This window comes from Pinus tabuliformis, chromosome 6, assembly GCF_031772625.1.
Source record: "Pinus tabuliformis cultivar Carrire ecotype Pingquan chromosome 6, CPIR1, whole genome shotgun sequence".
Classification (NCBI taxonomy): Eukaryota; Viridiplantae; Streptophyta; class Pinopsida; order Pinales; family Pinaceae; genus Pinus; species Pinus tabuliformis.
In genome coordinates, this window is record NC_142292.1 from 1,428,257,651 (window position 1) to 1,428,281,922 (window position 24,272).

The window sequence follows — 24,272 nt, forward strand, 5'->3', positions numbered from 1 at the left end:
GTTCTTTTAGGACACTTTCCACTCATAATAATTCAAAATCATGCTAGCAAACAAAACAAACTCCAAGCCTATCACACAAAGAATAAACCTCCTTGGAGTTACCAAATCTTGTCCAACACTATGGTTTTGATTTCAAGTCAATGTTATAAGATACAACCAAACTAATAAAACATACATCAAAATACATCAAAATTTGAAGTAAAACAGTGAATTTAAAAACTCTAACATACACCACAAAAACTCTATGATAAAAGAAAAAGAAAATATGGCAATCAACATTGGCTCAAATAGAATCCACCGTGAGATGAGCTCTAACCGGCAACAAAGAATAGAAAGAGATATGCAAAACATCCTGATCTCGTTATGAATGCATAAGTAAGAACAATATTGAAATGAAAATAACAAAGCCATAAGATAAAATCACAACCTAACACTAAAGATGGACTACCAATTCATTCTGAGTTTTCTCCACTTCTTGCGAACACCTTTTTACCTAACCGCTTTCATACAATTCAATATTTTCTGGAGTGCTTATTTGCACATAGCTTAACAACTGGTAATTTAATAGTAAAATAAGTTAAGATAACATATTTTGAATATGAAACACATGCTAAAATGTACTCTGTAAACCAAGTGCCCTTTATGCCCATGACATCTTGCCTACAATTGCCCTCACATATAGTAATCGTACACCATAATTATAACACAAATTTTCTCTATGATTTGGCCAACCTAACTTTAACTCCATACTTAATACCAACTTGTATCCTCAATTACCACAATGACTTATGTTTATTCTCATCACATCCCATAAAGCAAGAAGCCAAGGTATTTGATTATTCAAAAGGGTACCTTTTGAAAAGTAGTTACAAGAAACTAAAAACAAGACACAAAATGCTAGAAACAAGTTATTTTGCAAACCTTGCTCCAAACTTATTCTCATCAATTGCCAGAGAAAGATGTTAGAAGAAAAATAATAAAAGAGATCCAAAGAAAAATGCTGGCAGATTCATAAGTGGTGTTTGACATATACTGGAAAACAAAAGATTAAAACAAACATTTAAAATATATATAAATACAATTGAAAATGAACTAAAACAAATGGGAGAAGAAGAATAAGAATGAGCACAAACCTAGGATGTGTAGTAAGACTGCATGCCAGTTAGAACTCCTGATGATGGAGATGTCCCTGGGAGTTTACTTTGATGAAATGTAAGGGGGAAATGACTTGCTCCATCATATGGAGTAGTTTGGGAAATGAATGAACTTGAATAAATCCCATAGTGAGATGTTGCACCTCCAAAACTACTATATGAGTGACTTCCATATCCGGAGGATCCATATGGACCAAGACCATAATTCCCTGCACCTACTGATGCCTGACCAGAAGTTGTTCCTTGGAGAAGAAGTTGGCGGCCCAAGTCTAACAGTGTTGAAGAGTTAATGAATAAGGGAGGTTTATTGCAACAAGGTCTATAGACAAACTTGGTAGTGCTGCATCACTTAATCCACATATGGATTTAGACTGGTAACTGGTACTGATGTTGGGTTCACAATATTCTGATTACCAATAAGTGGTGGGTTGAATGGCCCATGACCCAATCCACCATATTGTGAAACATGATTTACATCACCTTTATCCTTCAAATCAGGAACAACTTGGCCCTGGTTTGTTGCAACTTTCTGCTTTTTCCCTTCAAATGTTGATTTACAAAAAAGTTGATGCCCATCTATTGATTTAACAACTTCTTCCAGGGTTCAATTTGTTGCTTCAATTATTTTGTAAAGAATAAGGGGGTATCCTTTAGACTTACTAGTTTGTCTGTCAACCACCAGGGCCTTCTTCAATGTCTCCATAAGGAGAAAAAATTAGTCATTCTAGCATGTTGCATGTGTTCAGGAACATTACCCACATAGACCCTTCTTAAGTTAGGATCCATTGTAGCTGGTTGAAAGGGATTAGCTGGTTGTATGGGTTGTACAAGTACCATGGGTGGAAGAAGGTGTTGTTGGAGTTGAAAGGGATTAACTGGTTGTATGGGTTGTTGAAGGAGTTGGTTCAACTATGATTGTTGCTGCCCAACAGCAGCCAGATTACGGACAACCATTCTATCATCAATCATCTTGATGCGTTCTTCCAACACACTCAAGGCACAATCAACATGTTTATATGTGATAAATCCAACACACTCAAGGCACAATCAGCATGTTGGAAAGATTTTAAAGTTGATATTGTGAGGCCTGAAATCATCAAACAACAATTATTCTTTACCTTTTTGGGATTAGATATCATTGTCATATCTTTTGCTTGAAGTGAACGAATGAAAGCCATGATTGAATAAAAAACTGGACACAAAGGCAATGTTGAGAAGCCAAACTCAAACTGCACAACAAACATAATATTATATTAGTCTCCAAAAGCATACAATTTAGTACACATATCGAGCTGAAATTTATATAAAATCCATGAAATAAAAAAACCTAAAATAACAACAATACAACTCATGAAAGGAGTTTCTATGTAACAAGTATAAATCCTTGCCTCTTCTTAAGTCACACTTACTACATTTATGCCCCAAGGTCACATTTTCTAGAGCCAAAGCATGCACCCATCATAGGGCCCAAACCACTTAGAAAACCAAAATTAATACAATCAAGCAGCCAAAAAATGTATTGGATTTTGGATATGCAGAGACAAACTGAAATCTATTGAAACACAACAAATGCATCCCAACATATATCATCTTCTTGTTAAACAATCATGTGCGGACACTTTCCACTCATAATAATTCAAAATCATGCCAGCAAACAAGACAAACTCCAAGCATATCACACCAAGAATAAACCTCCTTGGAGTTACCAAATCTTGTCCAACACTATGGTTTTGTTTTCAAGTCCATGTTATAAGATACAACCAAACTAATAAAACATACACGAAAATACATCGAAAGTTGAAGCAAAACAGTCAATTTAAAAACTCTAGCATACACCACAAAAACTCTATTATAAAAGAAAAAGAAGAGATGGCAATCAACATTGGCTCAAATAGAATCCACAGTCATATGAGCTCCAGCTCGTAGCAAAGAACAAAAATAGATATGAAAAACATCCTAATCTCATTATGAATGCATAAGTAAGAACAATATTGACATGAAAATAACAAAGCCACAAGATAAAATCACAACCTAACACTAAATATGGACTATGAATTCATTCATAGTTTTCTCCACTTCTTGCAAACACCCTTTTACCTAACCACTCTCATACTTGAGTGCTTATTTGCACATAGCTTGAGATAACATTACCCTGTATAACAAAAGAATCACGAACAAGATTACTGTAAAAAAATTGAACATTTTGAGAATATAAGAAAAGTTGACTGTCAACTTTACTTTATATCTATATATATATATATATATATATATATATATATATATATATATATATATATATATATATATATATATATATATATGTGTGTGTGTGTGTGTGTGTGTGTACCTATAAAATTTAACATCTATATACAAAACAACAATCATATAATATATGAGATTTGCTGAGTGAATCTGAAATAATATATATTATGATATCTATAGAGTATATATTATTATGAAAGTTCATGTCCACAAACAAACATAAATTTATCGAGAGAATCCCACCAACGATAAAAAGCCATAGATTTTACAAATGAATCCAAATCCAACATATACACATTATAAAATCCCCCAAACAAAAAATCTCATGTCATAATTTATCTAATGAATCCAACAATGCTATATCATGAATTTACTAAATGAATCCAGCATATACAGACATGGCTTAAAGAATCAAACTTCTTAAAAGAGAAATCATGAGCCAACTTTCAGTAATAATAGATAAAAACTCTGAAATATAGAAGATTTTATCTTGGCCCCTACGTCCCAAACAGTGAAGCTCAGATTCTTAAATATTACAATCTCTATATTGAATACTATAGTGGACATTGTTCTCACGAACTCCCCTAGTTTGAATTTTCAGAGAATTGTTGTATTTCCTGTTTACAAATCCCAGTATTACAAAGCCATTCAACACCATAATTATATAACATATAATACAGAGGAGTGTCCAAGCATGATTGAATTTCACATATAATTTTGACAAGCAGTTACATCTTCTCAATATTTCAATATGATCAACAAAACCAAGGACATAATGTAGGAGTTGTATACAAAGTTTATGCATTCAATGCCAAAACCTTCGATGAGAACAAAGTAGACCATGAAAGAATAAAAAATGCAAATGAATTCCACAAACAAACAACTATTAGGCATTGAAACAACTACCGATTGTCGATGGCATTATGTAAGCTTTTGCCCTAGCGTTCTTGAGCTGATTCTTCATCATCATAGTATTCATCATCCTCTGCACTAACATCCTGATATTTCATGTATTCAGACACCAAATCATTCATGTTGCTCTCTGCTTCAGTGAATTCCATCTCATCCATGCCTTCACCAGTGTACCAATGTAAGAAGGCCTCCTCCCTCCTAAATATGGCAGTGAACTGCTCGCTCACTCTCCTGAACATCTCGTGAATGGATGTTGAGTTCCCAATGAACGTGGATGACATGGACAGATGTTAAAATTGGAAACCAGGGAAAAAATTCATGTGGGTCATCTTATTCATGGCTAATAATATTTTTATTAGATTCCTCTCGTCGAGAGGTGTAGGATTGATATAAAGATCATCCAATTCCGATAAGTATTCATGGAGGTATGAATTTATTTTGATTATGGAATCAAGCCGACCTACAACTCATGTAGGCTCAGAAGCCCAACAGTCGCATCTATTCACCCACCAACGTTGTGTATAAATATAAGAGGAATTTTCCTCATTTGGACTCACTCATCTCATCACATCTCTCTCTCTCTACTGCGCAGATATGAGTCTCTTATCTACTGCGCTGAAATGGGTCTCTCTCTCTCACACATGTGAAGCCGGAAGCTGTTGAATTTGAAGCTGCAACGGCAGAAGTAAAGATTGACTTGCGTGGCCTACAAGATCTCCTCTTTGGAACTGCACTGTAGGTTCATCTGAACCTCCTTTGAAAGCTGCAACTTTTGGTGGTGGAATGAAGTCAATCCGACGAACGGTTTGCAAGATATCGACTGCCCTAGTTTGAAGCCGGAAACTGCTGAAACTGAAGCTGCAACTGTAGAAGTAAAGATTGACTTACGTGTCCTAGAAGATCTCCTCTTTGGAACTGTGTTGTAGGTTCATCTGAACCTCCTTTCAAAGCCGCAACTTTTGGTGGTGGAATGAAGTCAATCCGACGAACGGTTTGCAAGATATCGACTGCCCTAGTTTGAAGCCGGAAACTGCTGAAACTGAAGCTGCAACTGCAGAAGTAAAGATTGACTTGCATGGCCTAGAAGATCTCCTTATCTGAACTACGCTGTAGGTTCATCTGAACCTCCTCTAGAAGCCAAAACTTTTGGTGGTGGAATGAAGTCAATCCGACTGTCGGTTTGTGAGATATGGTCTGCCCTAGTTTGATAATGAAGCCGCCAATGCTGATGCTACTGATCTAGGGTTTGCTACTACTGATATGAATCAGTTTTATTGTACTATTTCTCTATGCTGAATTATTGAAGATAAAAGAAGATTTGATCAAAGGGTTTCCCCACACATTGTGGGGTTTGTCCCTGGCTAGCCGCCACATCTTGTGTCTCTTGTCTTGGCTTGTTTTCTGTTGATCGTTTAATGTTCTATCTGCACTTTACTTTATGTACATGTGATTGCTAATCGGTGGAATATAATAAGAAAAAGAAGTAAACTATTATAAGCATAGAACATACCATAACTTAACATGGTATCGGAGCTGAGGTGAAGACAAAACCCGAGCAAGAGCAAGAGCAATCATTAAAGAGAAGATTGGCAAGGTTATCCTAAAAGAACTATGGGGTCCTCAACACTCTTTCTTGCCGAAGACAAGCTCCGTGAGAAAGCTGACTATCACAGATGGAAGATGTCTATCGATCTAACCCTTGAAGATCAAGGAGTGCTGGACCATGTAAGAGGCAATATTGTTGAGCCTTCATCAAATGCATCCGCTGCTGCCTGGAACAAATGGAAAAATGGAGAAGTCAAAATAGAAGATCATCCGAGACTCTATCGACAAGCACTTGGTGTCCTACATCTCTGAACTGGACACCTCCAAGGAAATCTACAATAGACTGAAATGGCACTCACAACTCTCGGAGGATTACCATCTGAATGGTATGTGTTCAGGACTACTCTTCTGAACAATAATGTAATTCCTAGTCTCGAGGAATTAATGGCTAGATGCATTCAAGAAGAAACAAGGGAAGAAGCGCAAAAAATGCTCATGCCTAAAGATCCTCTTGCTGCCTTTTCTTCTCATGCAAAGAGAAGAAAGGACTCACACCGGGACGATGATCAAAATCCCTCTAATGGCAAATTAAAGGAATGACAAATTCAACAGCAAAGGTAAGAGGAGAGCTGGAGATCGAGGAAGAGGACAACCATTCAGGAAGGCTAGAAAGTCCAAGATGTATTAAATGCACCTGACCTCAAAAGGAACCTAGTATCCATCTTGGCAATGGAAGACAGAGGCTACAAGGTAACCTTCAACAATGGCAAGGTATGCATATGGAAAAATAATGATAAAGATTCCTTTACTCTTGGGTTTAGTGTTGATTCATTATATCAGGTCGATGGAAGTCCGCTAGGTGTCATGTGACACAACTCTTTAGTACAAACTTTGGCAATAGAGGTTTTCCCACCTTCATTACAAAGCTCTACCCAATGTAAGACAGATGGTAACAGGGATGCCCGAATTCCAAGTAGAGAAAGAAGGTGTATGTCTGGGATGTGTCGAAGGAAATCTCAAAAGGGGACCATTCCCCTCAAGCGAAAGCAAGACCTCCGATATATTACAGTTGCTTCACTCAGGCATACCTGAGGTTGGCATTAAGAGGGAGACTACTACACCACATACTCCTGAGCAGAATGGTGTGGTGGGAAGGAAGAACTGCACGATGATGGAAGCTGTCCGGGCCATGCTACATGATCAAAGACTTCTGAAGTTTCTATGGGCTGAAACTACAATCACCGCCGTATATGTACAAAATCAATGCCCTCATCAAGCATTTTGGTTCCAAGACTCCTGAAGAAAAGTTCACTGGTAAGAAACCTGATGTTTCTCATTTTAGAATTTTTGGAAGCCCTGTATATTTTCATGTGCCGAAAGAGAAAAGAAATAAATTGGGAGCATCTCGAAAGAAGGGAATTTTCGTGGGCTATGGTGAAAATACTAGAGGCTATAGAATCTATGTAGCCGGTCAAAGGGAAGTCATAATTAGTCATGATGTCACCTTTGATGAAGATATGGCTCTCAGCAAGGTGATCAATCTTCCGACTTTGAGGAGCTCTCAAGAATCCGACACCAGGGAACCGAAAGAAAAGGATGATGAATCAATGCCTAATGTAGAAGAACCCATGGATCCGATTGATCCTCCTCCATATGAGCCTTCCTCTTCTAGGAAGAGGCCTTCATGGCTTAAGGGGTTACTTGATGATGCTGAAGGACATGCTGCACCTGAGGAACCTTTCGTGAAAGTAAGAAACCTAATAGGTATCAAGGATACCTGACCATCATGAGCACGATCATACAAAATGAGCCTTTGTCATTCTCAGATGCCGTCAAGCATCAAGTATGGAAGGATGCTATGACCGAAGAATATGAGTCTATCATAAAGAATGATGTTTGGGAAGTAGTTCCCAGACCCCAGGACAAGACTATTGTTACTTCCATATGGCTTTACAAGATAAAGCATGCAACAGATGAAAGAACAGAAAAGTATAAGGCTCGTTTTGTTGCTCGAGGTTTCTCCCAAAAGGAAGGTATAGACTATGATGAGATATTTGCACCCGTTGCCAGATATACGACCATCTACTCAATCATAGCCCTTGCTGCTTCACAAGGATGGAACCTACATCAAATGGATTTCAAGACTGCGTTCTTGCATGGCTCGATCAAAGAAGAGGTCTACGTGGAGCAACCCGAAGGATTTGAGATTTATGATCGAAAATCTCATGTATGCAGGTTGAAGAAAGCTCTCTATGGGCTGAAGCAAGCACCCCGAGCATGGTATGAGAGGATCGATAGCTACTTGATGAAGTTGGGATTCACTAAGAGTGAAGCTGATCCTAACCTTTACTTTAATGTTGAAGATGAAAAGCCTATCATACTGGTGTTGCATGTGGATGACCTCTTTCTACAGGTGCAAACCCTCTCATTCACAAATGTAAGAGGGAGATGGCTTCTGAATTTGAAATGAAGGACCAAGGACTTGAAGTGTGGCAGAAGCCAAGGGAAATTTTCCTATCTCAAGGAAAATATGTGGTAAAGATATTGGAAAGATTTGGTATTGGACTGCAAGCCTGTGACTACCTCGAGGATCTTAACTTTTAAAAGTTATATGGTAGTGATGTCGGACCAGATTTGGGAAATGCCTCTAAGTTTCATAAACTCATTCGCATTGATGTTCTTGGTGAACCTCCATCCGAACATATGTTTTGCAGTTAACATTGTGAGCTCATATTTGGTTGAGCCTCACTGGATTGATGCCAAGAATCTTCTGAGATATCTTCATGGCACAATGGGTTAAGATACACTGTCGAAGATGTGAGACTACTTGGATATACTGATGTTGATTGGGCAGGCAGTGTGGTGGACCGTAAGAGCACTTCCGGGTACTGTTTCACCTTGGGATCTGCTTTGATATCCTGGATGAGCAGGAAGCAGAAGTCGGTGACTTTGAGCACCGCTGAAGCAGGATATACTATTGCTAGGATGACCTCGTGTGAGGCAGTCTGGTTGCGAAAGCTCTTCAGTGAGCTGTTTGGATTTACATTGGATACCATTGTGATTCTCTATAACAACTAGAGGTGGGATTCGATTATTGAGGAATCCCGTATTTTTCAATTACTCCAACAGATAGACATCATCTGGGATATTGTAAATTGATGAGCAAGGAGGCTCCATCGCATTAAGATGATGTACAGGTTGATACACCTTGTCAAAGCCTTGAGGAAAGATCTAATTTGTGATTTTCCCAAACGACTTGGAGTCATCAAGAAACCCTTGTACAAGGGTCCTGCATGTTGCATACATTGAGCTCTGGGAGCTCTGAGGGCTTGTGGTTCTTACTGGAGCAACATACGACCACAGGGTGACTCACCCTACCCTGGTGGTGCACACTGGAACAAGATGATTCACTCTCTTGTGGGACAAGATGATTCACTCTCTTGTGGAACAGGATGATTCGCTCTCCTGTGTAGCAGGATGATTAGTTCTCCTGTGAGGCCTGGATTGATGTGTTCTCCATGGCGATTATAGCAGGATTGATGTGTTCTCCTGTGAGGCCTTGATTGATGTGTTCTCCATGGCGGCCTGGATTGATGTGTTCTCCATGGCAATTGTAGTAGGATTGATGTGTTCTCCTGTGAGGACAGGATTTATTAGTTCTCCTGTCGAGGCATCATACCCATGCAGTCTGGGACTCATGGGAAGTACCTCTCATCTGATCAATGAGCAGGGAAATGAAGTTAGGGACCATAGTAGTACCGATGTACGCATCATTGTAACTACCATACTCCCTATGCTAGGATGACCTCCATTGATCTGGGATCAATGATACTGGTCTGGGACCAGTAGTAGGAGTTGTACCATACTATGATGCTGACTTCAGGTCGGTTGAGACTAGTCTGGGATCAGTGGTACATACTCTTAGACTGACTTTGAGTCAGTGGAGGATGATATTGGTTTGGGACCATTAGAGTTGTACTCACTATGACGCTGACTTTGGGTTGGTTAAGACTGGTCTGGGACCAGTGGTACATACTCTGAGACTGACTTTGAGTCAGTATGATACATCCTCGATCATTTCTTCTTCTTCATAATTCGGACAAAAGCAGAGTAGAACAGAACAATGCAAGAGCAGAGCAGAACAGAACAAAACAGTACAAATCAGTGCAGGGCAGAACAAGACAAAGCAGAATAGGAAAAATAGAGCAGAGCAGGGAAAGGGTCAGGCTGTACAAGGCAGTGCATTTGATGGATGAATAGTAACGACCGATAGACAAATTGCAAATGAAGTTCTCCATGGTTGAGAGGGAGTGTTAAAATTGGCAAGCAGGGCAAAACTTCATGTGGGTCATCTTATTCATGGCTAATAATATTTTTATTATATTCCTCTCGTCGAGAGGTGTAGGATTGATATAAAGATCATCCAATTCCGATAAGTATTCATGGAGATATGAATTTATTTTGATTATGGAATTATTATCAAGCCGACCTACAACTCATGTAGGCTCAGAAGCCCAACAGTCGCATCTATTCACCCACCAACGTTTTGTATAAATATAAGAGGACTTTTCCTCATTTGGACTCACTCATCTCATCACCTCTCTCTCTCTCTACTGCGCAGATATGAGTCTCTTCTCTACTGCGCTGAAATGGGTCTCTCTCTCTCACACATGTGAAGCCGGAAGCTGTTGAATTTGAAGCTGCAATGGCAGAAGTAAAGATTGACTTGCGTGGCCTAGAAGATCTCCTCTTTGGAACTGCGCTATAGGTTCATTTGAACCTCCTTTGAAAGTCGCAACTTTTGGTGGTGGAATGAAGCCAATCCGACGAACGGTTTGCAAGATATCGACTGCCCTAGTTTGAAGCCGGAAACTGCTGAAACTGAAGCTGCAACTGCAGAAGTAAAGATTGACTTGCGTGGCCTAGAAGATCTCCTCTTTGGAACTGCGCTGTAGGTTCATCTGAACCTCCTTTGAAAGCCGCAACTTTTGGTGGTGGAATGAAGTCAATCCGATGAACGGTTTGCAAGATATCGACTGCCCTAGTTTGAAGCCGGAAACTGCTGAAACTGAAGCTGCAACTGCAGAAGTAAAGATTGACTTGCGTGGCCTAGAAGATCTCCTCATCTGAACTGCACTGTAGGTTCATCTGAACCTCCTCTGGAAGCTGAAACTTTTGGTGGTGGAATGAAGTCAATCCGACTGTCGGTTTGTGAGATATGGTCTGCCCTAGTTTGATAATGAAGCAGCTAATGCTGATGCTACTGATCTAGGGTTTGCTACTACTGATATGAATCAGATTTATTGTACTATTTCTCTCTGCTAAATTATTGATGATAAAAGAAGATTTGATCAAAGGGTTTCCCCACACATTGTGGGGTTTGTCCCTGGCTAGCTGCCACATCTTGTGTCTCTTGTCTTGGCTTGTTTTCTGTCGATCGTTTAATGTTCTGTCTGCACTTTACTTTATGTACATGTGATTGCTAATTGGTGGAATATAATAAGAAAAGGAAGTAAACTATTATAAGCATAGAACATACCATAACTTAACAATAGACCTTTTGGTAGGATATCACATGCACTGGATTTCACATTGTTGGGGATCCACTCCACAAAGTAGGAGGAATTCTTGTTCTGAATATTCATCATCTGTTCATCCACCTCTTTGGTGCTCATCTTGCCTCTGAACATGGCAGATGCAGTAAGGTACCTGCTATGACGTGGATCTGCAGCATACATCATGTTCTTGTAATCGCACATATGTTGTGTCAGTTCCCGAATGGTGAGGGCTCTGTTATACTCATCCTTCCAACCAAGCAACCTTACCTGCATTGTAAGATCCAGACTTTGAATAAAGAGGCTCAGGAAAGCGTAGATCCATTGATTAAGTCTGCAAAATTGAAGGAGGGAAGAGGAAAATAATTATGCTCAGCAGAAGAAAATTAAGTTTGAAAGTTGAAACAATCATTCAAAATTCATGTGGCCTCCGCCTGTAGAGAGGACATTGGGAAAAAGCTAGGCCCGACATTATAAGTTGAAAAAAAAGTAAAAAGAGGAAAAGAAAAAACGCTCCTCCTACCATACATTTCTTCTGCTTTTATGTGGCAACTATACAAAATACGGTAGCATAGAGGACATTGTGCAATATTGATAGATAGATGTGGTAAATAATTTTGTCCTAGAAGAATCTTTTCCAGGGACATTTTTAATGAAACAATAGCACGGATATTTACGAATTGTAGCTGCCTCCTTCCTAACGACATCAAACAGGAAATCGATGAGCTCAACCCCTTCGGTATAATGGCCCTGTTCCAGTTATTTCTAGCCCTGGACTGGCCAAAAGCAAAGTTATCAGGCCTAAAGCCCTAGCCATAAGCCCCAGTTCTCACATTGTCCATAGTCCCATAGTCTCAGGCTCAAGATCCATAAGCACAGCATGGGGAACAAGTCTACCACAGCTCACCTCATTGTAGTAAACATTAACCCTTTCGAGCTGCAGATCGGAGGTGCCCTGGTATCTCCCAGTGGGATCGATCCTGTGGTCATCACAAACAACTTCCCAAAACTTGGCACCGATTTGGTTGCCACATTTCCTGCCTTGAATGTGCAGGATCTCACGCATCTTTGAAATTTAAAACTTGCAACATGAAAGACCAAACCCTAGAATAAAACCTCAACTAAAGAAAAAATGATTCACAGAAAACCAACACAAAAAGGAGACAAAAAGAAGAGACAGAACAGGGCAATGGGCAGTTACATCTACCAGCCAGAAAAGCCAATCTAGAACTATGAGATGGGTGTGCTCTAGGTGAGGCTATAACTGTTGCAGCTAAAAGAAGGTAGTATATAGGTGTCTATGGTAAGATAGACAAGAGAAACACATCGCCTCAAACCCTTATGGGTTATAAGTGTTTAAATGTTTTAGGTTTTTAATATTTTTAAGTATATTTTTCTATTGGTTTTTTAAAAAAACTCACTTAAAATTTACAAAGATTATTGGAATTGCAAATAGAATTGTTTACAAAGATTATTGGAATTGTAAATAGAATTGGATATCAATGATAATTTCTTTAAAAAATTCAAAAGCAAAAAAAGGTTTAGACTCTTCTTGCATAGATATATCTAATATATAAAGTAAAAAAATTTGTATGTGTGTATTTTGTGTATAATGCATATTTTTAGTTGAGCATAATATGTTTTTGGTTGGAGACATAGACTATGTGGGTATATGTTTGCTTAAGGAAGGTTGATTGTGTCTATTACAACAATCTAGCACCCTTCTATAATGTAAATTCCTAAGCATTAAGGGGTTAGTTTTTTTCACCTAGGAAGGTTACCTATAGTGACCACAATAATTCTTCCACAAATTTCTATTTGAATCTTGTCCAACTTGAGTGAGGCATCTCTAATGAGATGATTAGTAAAGTTGCCGAGTGGAGGCAAGAGTTGAATTTGGAAGAGTGAGCCTTAACAAAATGGGCAGTAGTAGCATAATGGAATAGTGAGTGGTATGGCAAGTGAAAGATGAAGAAAAATAGCAAAAATAGTGTCTACCAAATCTAGGGCAAATAGAGTCAAGGATATCACTCTAAAAAGGGTTGTTTGGTGAATAGTTAAGGAGGAGAGGTTTGCAAATAACATGCAAAAATCAAACTTGATAATGTATAAAATAGTTATGGTAGTGAGTCTTGGAGAGTCCTATTAGTACTACTTTTCAACAAGTTGGAGGACATGTTGCCCTACAATGATATATTAATTACAATAACAACTCCTTTGATAGTGAGGAATTATTATAGATAGCATCGAGGTGGATTGACAATATGGTAGGAAGGGTAGGTTTTGCACTCTCTCCACCAAATTTCAAATCCCCAATGAGACTTTGGCCCATTGTGATAAAGCTAGAAGGGTAGATGCCCCTCAAATAGAGGTGCACTCCAATGTGCCTTGAGACACCTCAACCCTTGCTAAGTCACAAGTTATTGGCATACATGGCTTTTGGGTTGTTGAATATACTCTTAGGTTATAGTGCATCCAGTTGGTTTAATATCAAGCCTAGCCTAGGTCATTATAATGAGTTACCAATTCCCATGGTTCAAAAAAATGAATTAATATATGCAAATTATATATAACAATAAAAAGAAAATGAGAAGGAGAATCCCCATACAATAATCACATCCAAATGATAAATGCCCCATTATAAATCCTTCACAACATATTCTTTGCAAGAGATTCCTACAACTATCCAACAACATTAAATGCATGCAAAAATTAAGCCTCTCATATGATATAATGATACCTCCAATCTTATGTTAAGATTGAAAAATTCAAATAAAATCTAGCCCAAGGGGGGACCTCCTTCATCCAAAAATTCTCCACCATTATAATGGTGAAGGAGATCACCTTAGAAAGAGAATATCTTCTCTTATACAACAAAATGTTATATTTTAACTAACTCCATGACAAGTCAAAAAAATATTATAGTGATGGAGTAATTAGATCCCTCCTAAATTTGTGGTGGACCACATTACAACATGTGGAAACTAGCCCTTCCTCACAATTAGCTCCCATCCAAAAATAGTAGTAATATGCCCCAAATAATGCTCTTTAAGGGGATGCACCACCACATATAGGCATCAAACCAAGTCAAATACATGTGTCCACATAGAATGCACCCTCTAAAGCTATGCATGCATCCAACCACTATGCATCTCTGAATTCCAAGGTAATCAACACCATAGATTTTTTTTATCACGAAAGTTGATAAACTTGTCGCCTATCACTGAGGAGACATGGGAACAAGTCAATGGAATTTCCATTATACTCCTAAGCCTAGCGCAAATTCCCACAAGCCTCACTAGACATGTAAACCAAGTTTTGAACCTGGTTGGGCCCCTATATTGGTTGGCAAATGCCTTCTAGTGCAGGATATACATCCACCATTTGCCCTGTCCCAATGGGCTAACTACATAGATAAATGTGCAATATGCCAAGTAAATAGAGCACTCCATGAGAAGATAAATGCTCAAAATACTAAAATATAAAGTGGTTCATCTCCCCAAAGCAAATCTAAGGAGATGAGGGTGAATTAGATTTTTTTTGTTGGAAGAATCAACGCACCTCTATAGAATACGTGATTTCCACCCCGGGGATCCTAGTTACTGGTTTGTAACGTTTACCAACACCTGCAGGTTTTGGTGTAATGGCAAACCTCCACATTTTTACCATGCCAAAACTCCATGAGATTGTGTGTGTGTGTGTCCAATAATAGTAAGAAATGTCTCCACGAGTGTGCCCTCCTAGAATATATAAAAATAGCAAGAAGAGACCCTTTGCAAGTTCACCCTACAAGAATAATCTCCCAAAAATAGGAAGAAGACTAAGTACAAGAGCATGTTAAGTCACATGTGTGGCCCTCCTCATGTGCCACAAGTCTTCCAATAGAAACCTCCATAACCACCCCAAATTAAATAATAATAATAATAATAATAATATTCTAACTTTAAGGTCACATCCAAACCAAAAACCAAATTAGTGTATGAGACCCCCTTATTCATGGTACAAGGGACTCCCTTGTGCATAGTGATTTGATTGCAAATATCTATGAAGGTGCAGTCTCAGGGTGGAGGCTAGAGTGGTTGAGAGAACAATTTTCTCTCTCATCCACCTGGGTTCAATTCCAAGGGACATGTTTGGTCTATTGTGATAATGCTCAAAGAGTAGGTGCCTCCACCCACACGACGTCTCAATTGTTGCTAAGTAATAGGATATTGGCATATGGATTACACATTGTTGGATATACTCTTGGTGATATAGTGGCAAGTGGAAGATTTGATCTTGGGCCTCACCCATATTACTCCAACGTGTTATTGAATCACCATAGTTAAATTATAAAAATTAAAATCTATGAAGGTGTACATACTCTAGCAACTACAAATTACAACAAGGAGCATATTTTGAGACTCATGCCCAAATGTTATCTGGGCCCAATGAGTTATTTGGTTAACAAGTAAATATGGGTTCAAACATATGTGACCCTTGTCGAAGTGCACAATATGGTAACTAATAGAATCATCTATATCTCCATATCTAACACGAGAGAAAAAGGTATCTAGGTCTCTAAGACTCTAGATTAAAGAGTGTTGAAGTAGACATCTAGATATGTATATTCTATATTTTATCATTTGGTTTTAGGATTTGTGTGAAGAGAAAAGGAGATTTTAGGCTTTTATATTTATTAAGAAAATTCGAAATTACAAAGGAAATTGACAATTAAGTCTGGAATGCTATTGTGGATGTAAAAACACAAAGAAGTCATCCATGAAGAGGAGAGATTACAGATCTCTCTAAGGAGAAAGTATTCAAAGTACCGACTTAGGAATAAAATTACCTCAATAGGCATCAATTTAGGGAATTCCAAGGAAACACAAGGGAGAACTAGGTCAAAATAATGCATGCAAATGAACGATTAAGAGTTTGTGATAGGAAATGTCAGTGAGTTCCAGATGTGCTAAGGAGGGAGTGACAACGTATGCTAGGTAGTGATAGAGGCCAGGGAAACATGCCAAGATGTGTCACATGCTAGGGTGTGTTAATGCGTGCCAAGGAGTGTTATCGAGTGCCAGACAAAAACAAGGGATCACTAGTTTAAAATGCATGGAAATGAATGAATAAGAGTATGTGACAAGGAGTATCAGTGAGTTCTAGGTGTGATAAGGAGGGAGTGACAAGGTATGCTAGGTAGTGACAAGGAATGCCAGAGTACCAGGGAAACATGCTAAGATGTGCCAAGTACCAGGGAAACATGCCAAGATGTGCCAAGTACCAGGGTGTGCCAATGCATGCTAGGGAGTGTTAGGGAGTACCACAGAAACACAAGGGAGAACTAGTTCAAAATGCATGGAAATGAATGGATAAGAGTGTGTGATAGGGACTATCAGTGAGTTTCAAGTGTGCTAAGGAGGGAGTGACAAGGTTATATGTTAGATAGTGGCAAGGCATGCTAGAGTTCCACGACATGTCAGGGAGCGGTAGGGTGTGCTATGGAGTGCTAAAGCATGCCAAGGAATGCAGGGGATGCTAACACGTGCCACATAGTGCCAAGGGATTGTTAGACGTGCCAATTGTTATGGTATGTCAAGATGTAAACTATGTTGCTTGGTTGTTTTATGGCCACGGTTGGATGTGAGCCTTGACTTGGTAACTTATTAAGTGGGATGAGTTGAGATTGGACATGAGTATCCTAAGATGAGTTATAGTAAGTTCTTAGGTGAACAAGGCATAGTCTAGTTGTAGTAACCGTAACTTGTTCAAGTTGTTGTAGTTGAGGCAAGACTTGGTTGGGTTCGAAAGTCACAAAAAAGTAAGGATAGTTTTGAGGGCATGATAGATAATGAGTGTCAGGGTGTGCAAAGGAATGAAAAGGCATGTTGACACATTCTAGATAGTTCCAATGCATGTTGAGGAGTGTTAGGGAGTGTGAGGGCATCACAAGGGATAACTAGGTCAAAATGCATGGAAATGAATGAATAAGAGTGTGTGGCAATGAGTGTCAGTGAATTCTAGGTGTCCCAAGGACGGAGTATGTTAGGAGAAGTTTAGAATAGGACTTGCAGGAGGAAATACTATGGTTGCAATAAGGGGTTGGACAAAGAAATTTCAAACAAAGGGAGACTTTGGGTTGGGCACAACATTATTTTTCCAATGACATGGTTAGGTTCCCAATCCACAAAAAAAGTAAGGCTATCTATGAGGGCATGACAACAATGGAGTGCCAAGGTGTGCCATGGAATGCTAGGAAGTACTAACACATGCTAGGTAGTTCCAAGGAATTTTAGGCATGCCAAGATGTGCTAGGTTCCAGGGTGTGGCGCCAACACATGTTAGGGAGTGGTAGGGCTAAGTGTCAGGGAAACACAATGGAGCATTAGTTTCAAATGCATGGAAATGAATGAATATGAGTGTGTGATAGGGAGTGTCAACGAGTTCCAAGTGTGCTAAGGAGGGAGTGACAAGGTATGCTAGGAAGTGGCAAGGTATGCTAGGCAGTGCCAAGGCATGCTAGAGTGCTAGGGAAGCATGTCAAGATGTGCCAAGTGACAAGGTGTGCCAATGCGTGCTAAGGAGTGTTAGTGAGTGCTAGGGAAACACAAGGGAGAACTAGGTCAAAATGCATGGGAAATGAATGAATAAGAGTGTGTGTGAGGGAGTGTCAATGAGTTCCAGGTGTGCTAAGGATGGAGTGACATGGTATGCTAAGCAGTGCTAAGGCATGGTAGAGTGCTAGGGTAGCATGCGTCCAAGATGTGCTAGGTGCAAGGGTGTACCAATGCGTGCTAGGAAGTGTTAGGGAGTGCATTGACTTGGTAACTTGTTAAGTGGGATGAGTTGAGATTGGACATGAGTAACGTAAGATGAGTTACGGGTAGTTCTTAGTTAAACAAGGCATATGTTGAATTTTCATGACACGTGAGAATATGGGTTTGGTCTTAGAATATTTGATGCAAACACTCTCAAGTGCCACAACAAATATACTTTGCACAAATAAATCTACGCACATCAGCTAATCAACTAGCGCACATGAAAATTTTTAACTTTTTCAAACCCTTCTTTGTTATATTACAAACTTTAATAGAAAAGGCTAGAGCTCCCATACGAGGGATCATTTCCCTTTACAATCACATTGATACAAGGAATACAATTAGGGCTTGGTGTTAGTCCTTTGACAACCAATCTACCTTGAACAAGACAACACTTGACCTACTTGTTGATGTTGGCCACACACAAACCTTTCAGTCCACGTGTCCCAAACACATCTAGCAAGTCGTATTGCCTCCCATTCCGTAACTCCTTAATCTACCTCTATCAATAAACATAACTCCTTTAGGTTATTGAACTCATCTCAACACAAGTTTCCCTTTAACTACCTCCTTTTTCCTTCAAGGTCTGCAACACTTAGGGTATTCGATCAGTTGCTCACAACTCTGTTTGTGAACAACTCTTTGGTCTTCTAACTTTTTCCATACTGCTTCTCCAAGATGACAAGTCTAGGACTATGGTGGCTTCCCTTGTTCTCACTAAATCAATCCTCTACAATAGTGTGAACTAGGGCTAGTTGGCTAGCCCACTTGATGGCTACTTTAGTCCTTCAAAGTTTGCATGTCCTTACGCCCAATACACCTACCCTTCTACCAGTCTTGTTGTCCTTCACAAGTATAGGACTTAGGGATCTTCTTTGATAGTCACCTAACAACCATCCAATTGTACTTGGACTACCATCAATTTTACCAACCACATTCAATTCTTTTGTTGATCCAGGGGCCACAACACTGCCCTCATCTACAGATGAGGTGATCCTTTAATTATAGTATCTCATGTATATGGACAAGCTAGCATATTAAGAACAGGAAGGTCATTATGATTAGTTTCAACTCGACGCGAATGTAAACCCACTTTGAATGCACCAAGGGGGATCTGAAGGGTAGCATCTGGTGCTCTTGTGCATATGTGGTTAAACAAAAAGGCCCCCTTTCATTTCCATGAAGTGTTCTTGGTACAAATCAATGTTAGAGTCGAGGCCATAGAAAGATGAAGTCTAAGTACATTGAATGTATTGTCTATAAATAACCTCTCTAAAAACCTGACACAAACATACAATGATGTCATTTACATTGGAGGTGTAAATCACTAGAATTGTCTTACAACTTTAATCGCTCCCCCACAAAAATGTGTCATGCTGCCTTGTGATGATGCTTCAACCCTATTAGAGAATAACCTCACAATGTAAAACTAATTTAAACATGATGTAACTTTAATAGTTCCCCACATTCACCCCCTGGCTCACCACTCATGGCTAATTTAAGGCTATTTCAAGCATTGATGTGGATAGCATCATTTTATTTTCTCTTATATATATTATTCTACATTGACACAATTGAGTTTAGAGGTTAAGGACTTAAGAATTAGGGGATTTAGGTGTTAGTGGTTAAGGGGTTAGTAGCTAAGGTGTTTAGGTGGTGAAGGGTTAGGGTTAAGGGTCATAGATTAAGAGGATAAGGAGTTATGTATTAGGAGTTAGTTCATGAATTATAGGTTAGGAGTTAGTGTCATAGGATTTAATGAGTCAAGAGGTTTATGGGTTATGAGTTGTGAGTGTATGGGTTAAGGGATTATCAATTGGGGGTTAAGGAATAGGGAATTTAGTGGTTATGGGTTAAGGTCTTATGGTTTGTGATAATTGGACTCTTAATCCCCTTATCACCACTATTGGGGGTTCCCCTATCAATTTCTCTTTCTACCTTCCCTCTAGGTCCCCTACACCCTATGAAATTAAGTCTTAAGCCCCCTTCTCATTCTCTAATGCTAGGATTATAGATATTAGTAAACTATGATTTAACCTCCAATTTCCTATCAGACTTCAAAATATTACCGCAATCACCCTAAAATCGCATCGGGTCTACCTTGGGTTTCTTTCACAATCCCCACTGTCGATTTGCTAGATCTCCGATCAACGGTCGATATCCAATCTTGGGTAGCTTAGGAGTAGGGAGGTTACCCACCCAAAAAGGTGGTTTTCTTCTCTCCTCTGCCAGCCACGTGTCAACCAGTGTGTGGGCTCGGGCGGAGCCAGCCCAATACCGCTTTCCGCCTAAGGCCCACCTAAAATCACACCTTATCGGAACTCAATTTTTATATATCATGCCTTTAATTCCCCTTTGGGTTCGACTATATTGCTTTGTGACTTTTTCCTTTATATTTTAGTTTTTTTTCCGAAACGCTCTTATACACAGGAAAGTCCCTTTTTCCGGAACTCAAATATTATGATGCTGGGTTTATAAAACCCATCAGGTTTGGCGATCGCATGTGCATGTACTATCGCCCATTTTATCACCGTGATACGACATTGTGATGCGATATATTGCAATCGCTTGTCGCTTGGCCCCAAGGGTCCGTCCCTTGTCTTATGCCATCACCAATGTCGATCCGCTGATCGGCGATCGCAATGTCGCATCGGCCCGAGTCCTTCCCTCATGTTATATGCACCAGCCTACCTTTGACCAGATATGTCAAGGATCGACAATCATGGGTGGCTTCCCCTCTCCGCTTAAGTCCACTTTTGGCCCTCTCTAATGTGATTTCCCTTTATAAGGGTTTTTTGTCCATTTTAGAGTATTTTGCCTCTTTTTCTAAAGAACAAAGGGCATCTTCTTTCTATGATAACTTCTGCATCCTAAGTCCGTTTTTTCCCATTCAAGTTGCAGTAGATTCAAAATGAAAATATCTATGTAATGGTGCTATTTCCAGGAACTTCCTTGGACTTTCATTTTCCTCTGTGAGGAACACTTAGACCTAAGAATCTATCCAAAATCGATTTTGGATCATGCCTTCCCACTAAAAGAAATTTTGGTCTCCAAAACACTGATACACTGATCTAAACAATAAATGAGAGTAACAACACCCTCTTCTTTCAGCGTCCACATGCTTGCCTTTGCATAGTGCCTCTGAACCAAGTCTCTAACCACTTTCCTTCCTGGATGTGCTAGTCCTCCTGGGAAGAACTATCTTCCTCCTTGCCTTCCTGTAGAACTCCTGCTGAAATGGTCATAGAAGGTAGTTTGAACTTCTCTGCCTTGATCGTTGATCCAAGGTGGCTCAAATGTGAAGTACACCTGCTCCACAAAACTTTCATTTGTACCTGTTTGACAAGCTGTCAACAACTGTTAACAACAACAAAAATACAGACAATAACTGGATGGCCTAACCTCCTGCTTCAACAAAAGAAACAGATTTTCACATCTTGTGAACACCTCCATGTCTTACATCTTCATACAAATGATGGACTAGACAACAAGCCCACAAAACATGCCTTTAAAACAAATTACCCTTCGAGTCAAGCATGTAGAAAAAAATACCATTAGAACTCTTTTTCAAAAGATGAAACACTTCATCATTATCTCTATCTTGGAGACCAAATCAACCTGTCCCAAGTCAATATTGTGTTACATGCATGTTTGAAAATAAAGAAATCAACCCTTCAAGTCAATTACATATACGTGTTTAAATACAAGGAAAATATCAACATCCCTATGCCCATGCACATCATGCTCATGCATGCATTTAATCCTTCAACTTTCACTTAAGTATACTATACTTTCAAAGTGGAAATGAAATATAATGTTGCAACAATAAAGTGAGTCTCCTACTCAACTTTTCCATTCACCTTCTTGGTAAGAACCTACAACTTGCATCTCATTAACAAAGAAATTCAAATAGATGCATCAATAGACATGCAACATTAATTGGATAAGAACTCTAGCGATTTCTCACCAATCCAGTTCAAAGGTTTTTCATTTGTCTACACATCAACATCAACATGTGAATAATTCTGAAGCACATCATCCATGGAAACTTCATTTCCATTTCTACCATCTTCTCTTTCCACTTTCTTCAGCTTTTTTGGAAGCATTGTTGGATTTAGAGTCCAACACCTTTCAGCAAGATGCCCTTGCTTATGGTAGTAAGTGCAACACATGTGCATCCTCTTGATAGCATGATTTTCCTTGTCCAATGGACCTTTGGATTTTTGCTTCTTTTCCTTCAAAAGTTTCCTGTATGTGGCCATTCTCTTCCAACATCTAGAAACATGATGGTTATCCAAACCACAAAAGGAACATGCAATTCTTTTCCCGTATCTATGTGGAAATTTATCATGCTTTGCAAAATCAAAAGGAAGATGCTTAGAACCAGATTTATACCTGCCTCTTTCACCTTTATTGCCTTCATGAGGAGGTGAAGCAAATGAAGAAGTGACTCCCTTTGGAACACCATCAATCTCTTCAAGGTTGTTGGAGTTTCCACAACTCTCTGGCTCAAGTGTGTGCTTTTGAACACCTGCATCCTGCAAGTGATGTTTCAAGCCATTGCATTCCTCCTGAACACAATCTTCACACTTCTGAGGTAGAGGACATGAAATGAAACTCCTTCTTGGGACTGTTTCAATGGCCTTCATGGTAGCTTTGGAACTCTCCATAAGATTGTCCATAGCCAAGACCCAAATACTTAGGCCTTTCCTAAACCATTATTGGTTCAACAATACCTTATGCATGCTTGCCCAAGCCTTTTCCTTCATAGCCCATCTTGGACATTAGCTTGGAACCTATGCCTCTAGTATGTTTTTCAAAGTAACCAATATAAGCATTCTTAGAGGAATTTGAAGACAAAATGGAATGGTTTACCTCTTCTTCAGGCTGATATTTTGCCAAGGATTCTTTGGAAACAAAGAGCTGTGACTCCAACTCATGCATTATTTTTAGGTTCGTATTTGCAATATGAAGTTGCCTCTCCATTTCCTACAGTCTGTCGGAAAGCAACTTCTTCTCTTCCTTCATGGAATTCAACTGCTCTCTAAGTATGCTACTCTTCCTTCCATCCTCCTATATTTCTCTCACCTTGTCCATGATGATGAACAAGTCTTGCTTCAAGTCTCCATCATAGAGTCTTGTGATGAAGGAGGAATTTGAGGATTCACTTGTAGAAGTTGTCATTATACCAATGAACAAAAGAACTTCAAACAAGATTAATAAAGGGCTTTATTAAGAAACCTTTTGCAACAAACCTCTTGTGCTTCAAGGATTGCTTTGAGGTCCTTTGGAATAGAAGAATGCCTTCAGCCCTTCTTCCTTCTTGTCCTTCCTAGACTGAGCTATCAATAGCTTTCCCTTCACCTCTACAAACTCAAACAATAGTCAGTCTGCAAACAAAAATACAATGAACCTCTGACTGTTTAATCACCTTTTAGACAAGAAATCTTTGCTCTGTAAATCAATCATTCTAATATAACCTTCTTTGAAGGTGGGGTTAATTAATCTTAGGCTCTGATACCACCTGATCTGAAAATGGGGCACTTAGGCTTCTTGTCTAACTTACAAGGACCTCTCCCACTACCAAAGCTTAAATGTTCCCAAGTCTTATTGATTAACCAATGCGGAATTGATAATATGCTTGAAAATATAGGTGTATGCTTATGCTTGTTTTAAATTGTTTATGTGCTTTTAAAATTCTGTTGTTTGTGCTAATATGTAAATACATATGACATAGACAAATGCAGCAATAAGCAAACACATAAAACAACAATTTAATATGAAGTTCACCCAAAACTCTTGGGCTACATCTTCTTGAGCTCTAGTCAACTCAACTAGGCTCTTTGGGATTCCGGCAAGTCCTTTTTACAAGCTCTTGGCTCAGCTCCACTTTTTCACATAGAAACAATGGGCTTAGAACACCATCTCTCCATGGCTTTGAAGCTCTCGACTTTCTGTCTCTAGGCTCTCGCTCTCAGCCTTTGCATGCGTTTGTGATTCGCTTGACCTCCAAGTGATCATTGACAACCTTCCAGTGACCTTTT

The 24,272-nt window shown here is 39.2% G+C and overlaps 2 pseudogenes; one reads left to right on the forward strand and one right to left on the reverse strand.

The window, feature by feature from the left end:
* The window catches only part of LOC149264000 (E3 ubiquitin-protein ligase UPL1-like), a 165,527-nt pseudogene that overhangs the window by 10,156 nt on the left and 131,099 nt on the right, over positions 1–24,272 (forward strand).
* LOC149264002 (uncharacterized) lies at positions 1,134–12,494 on the reverse strand (annotated as a pseudogene).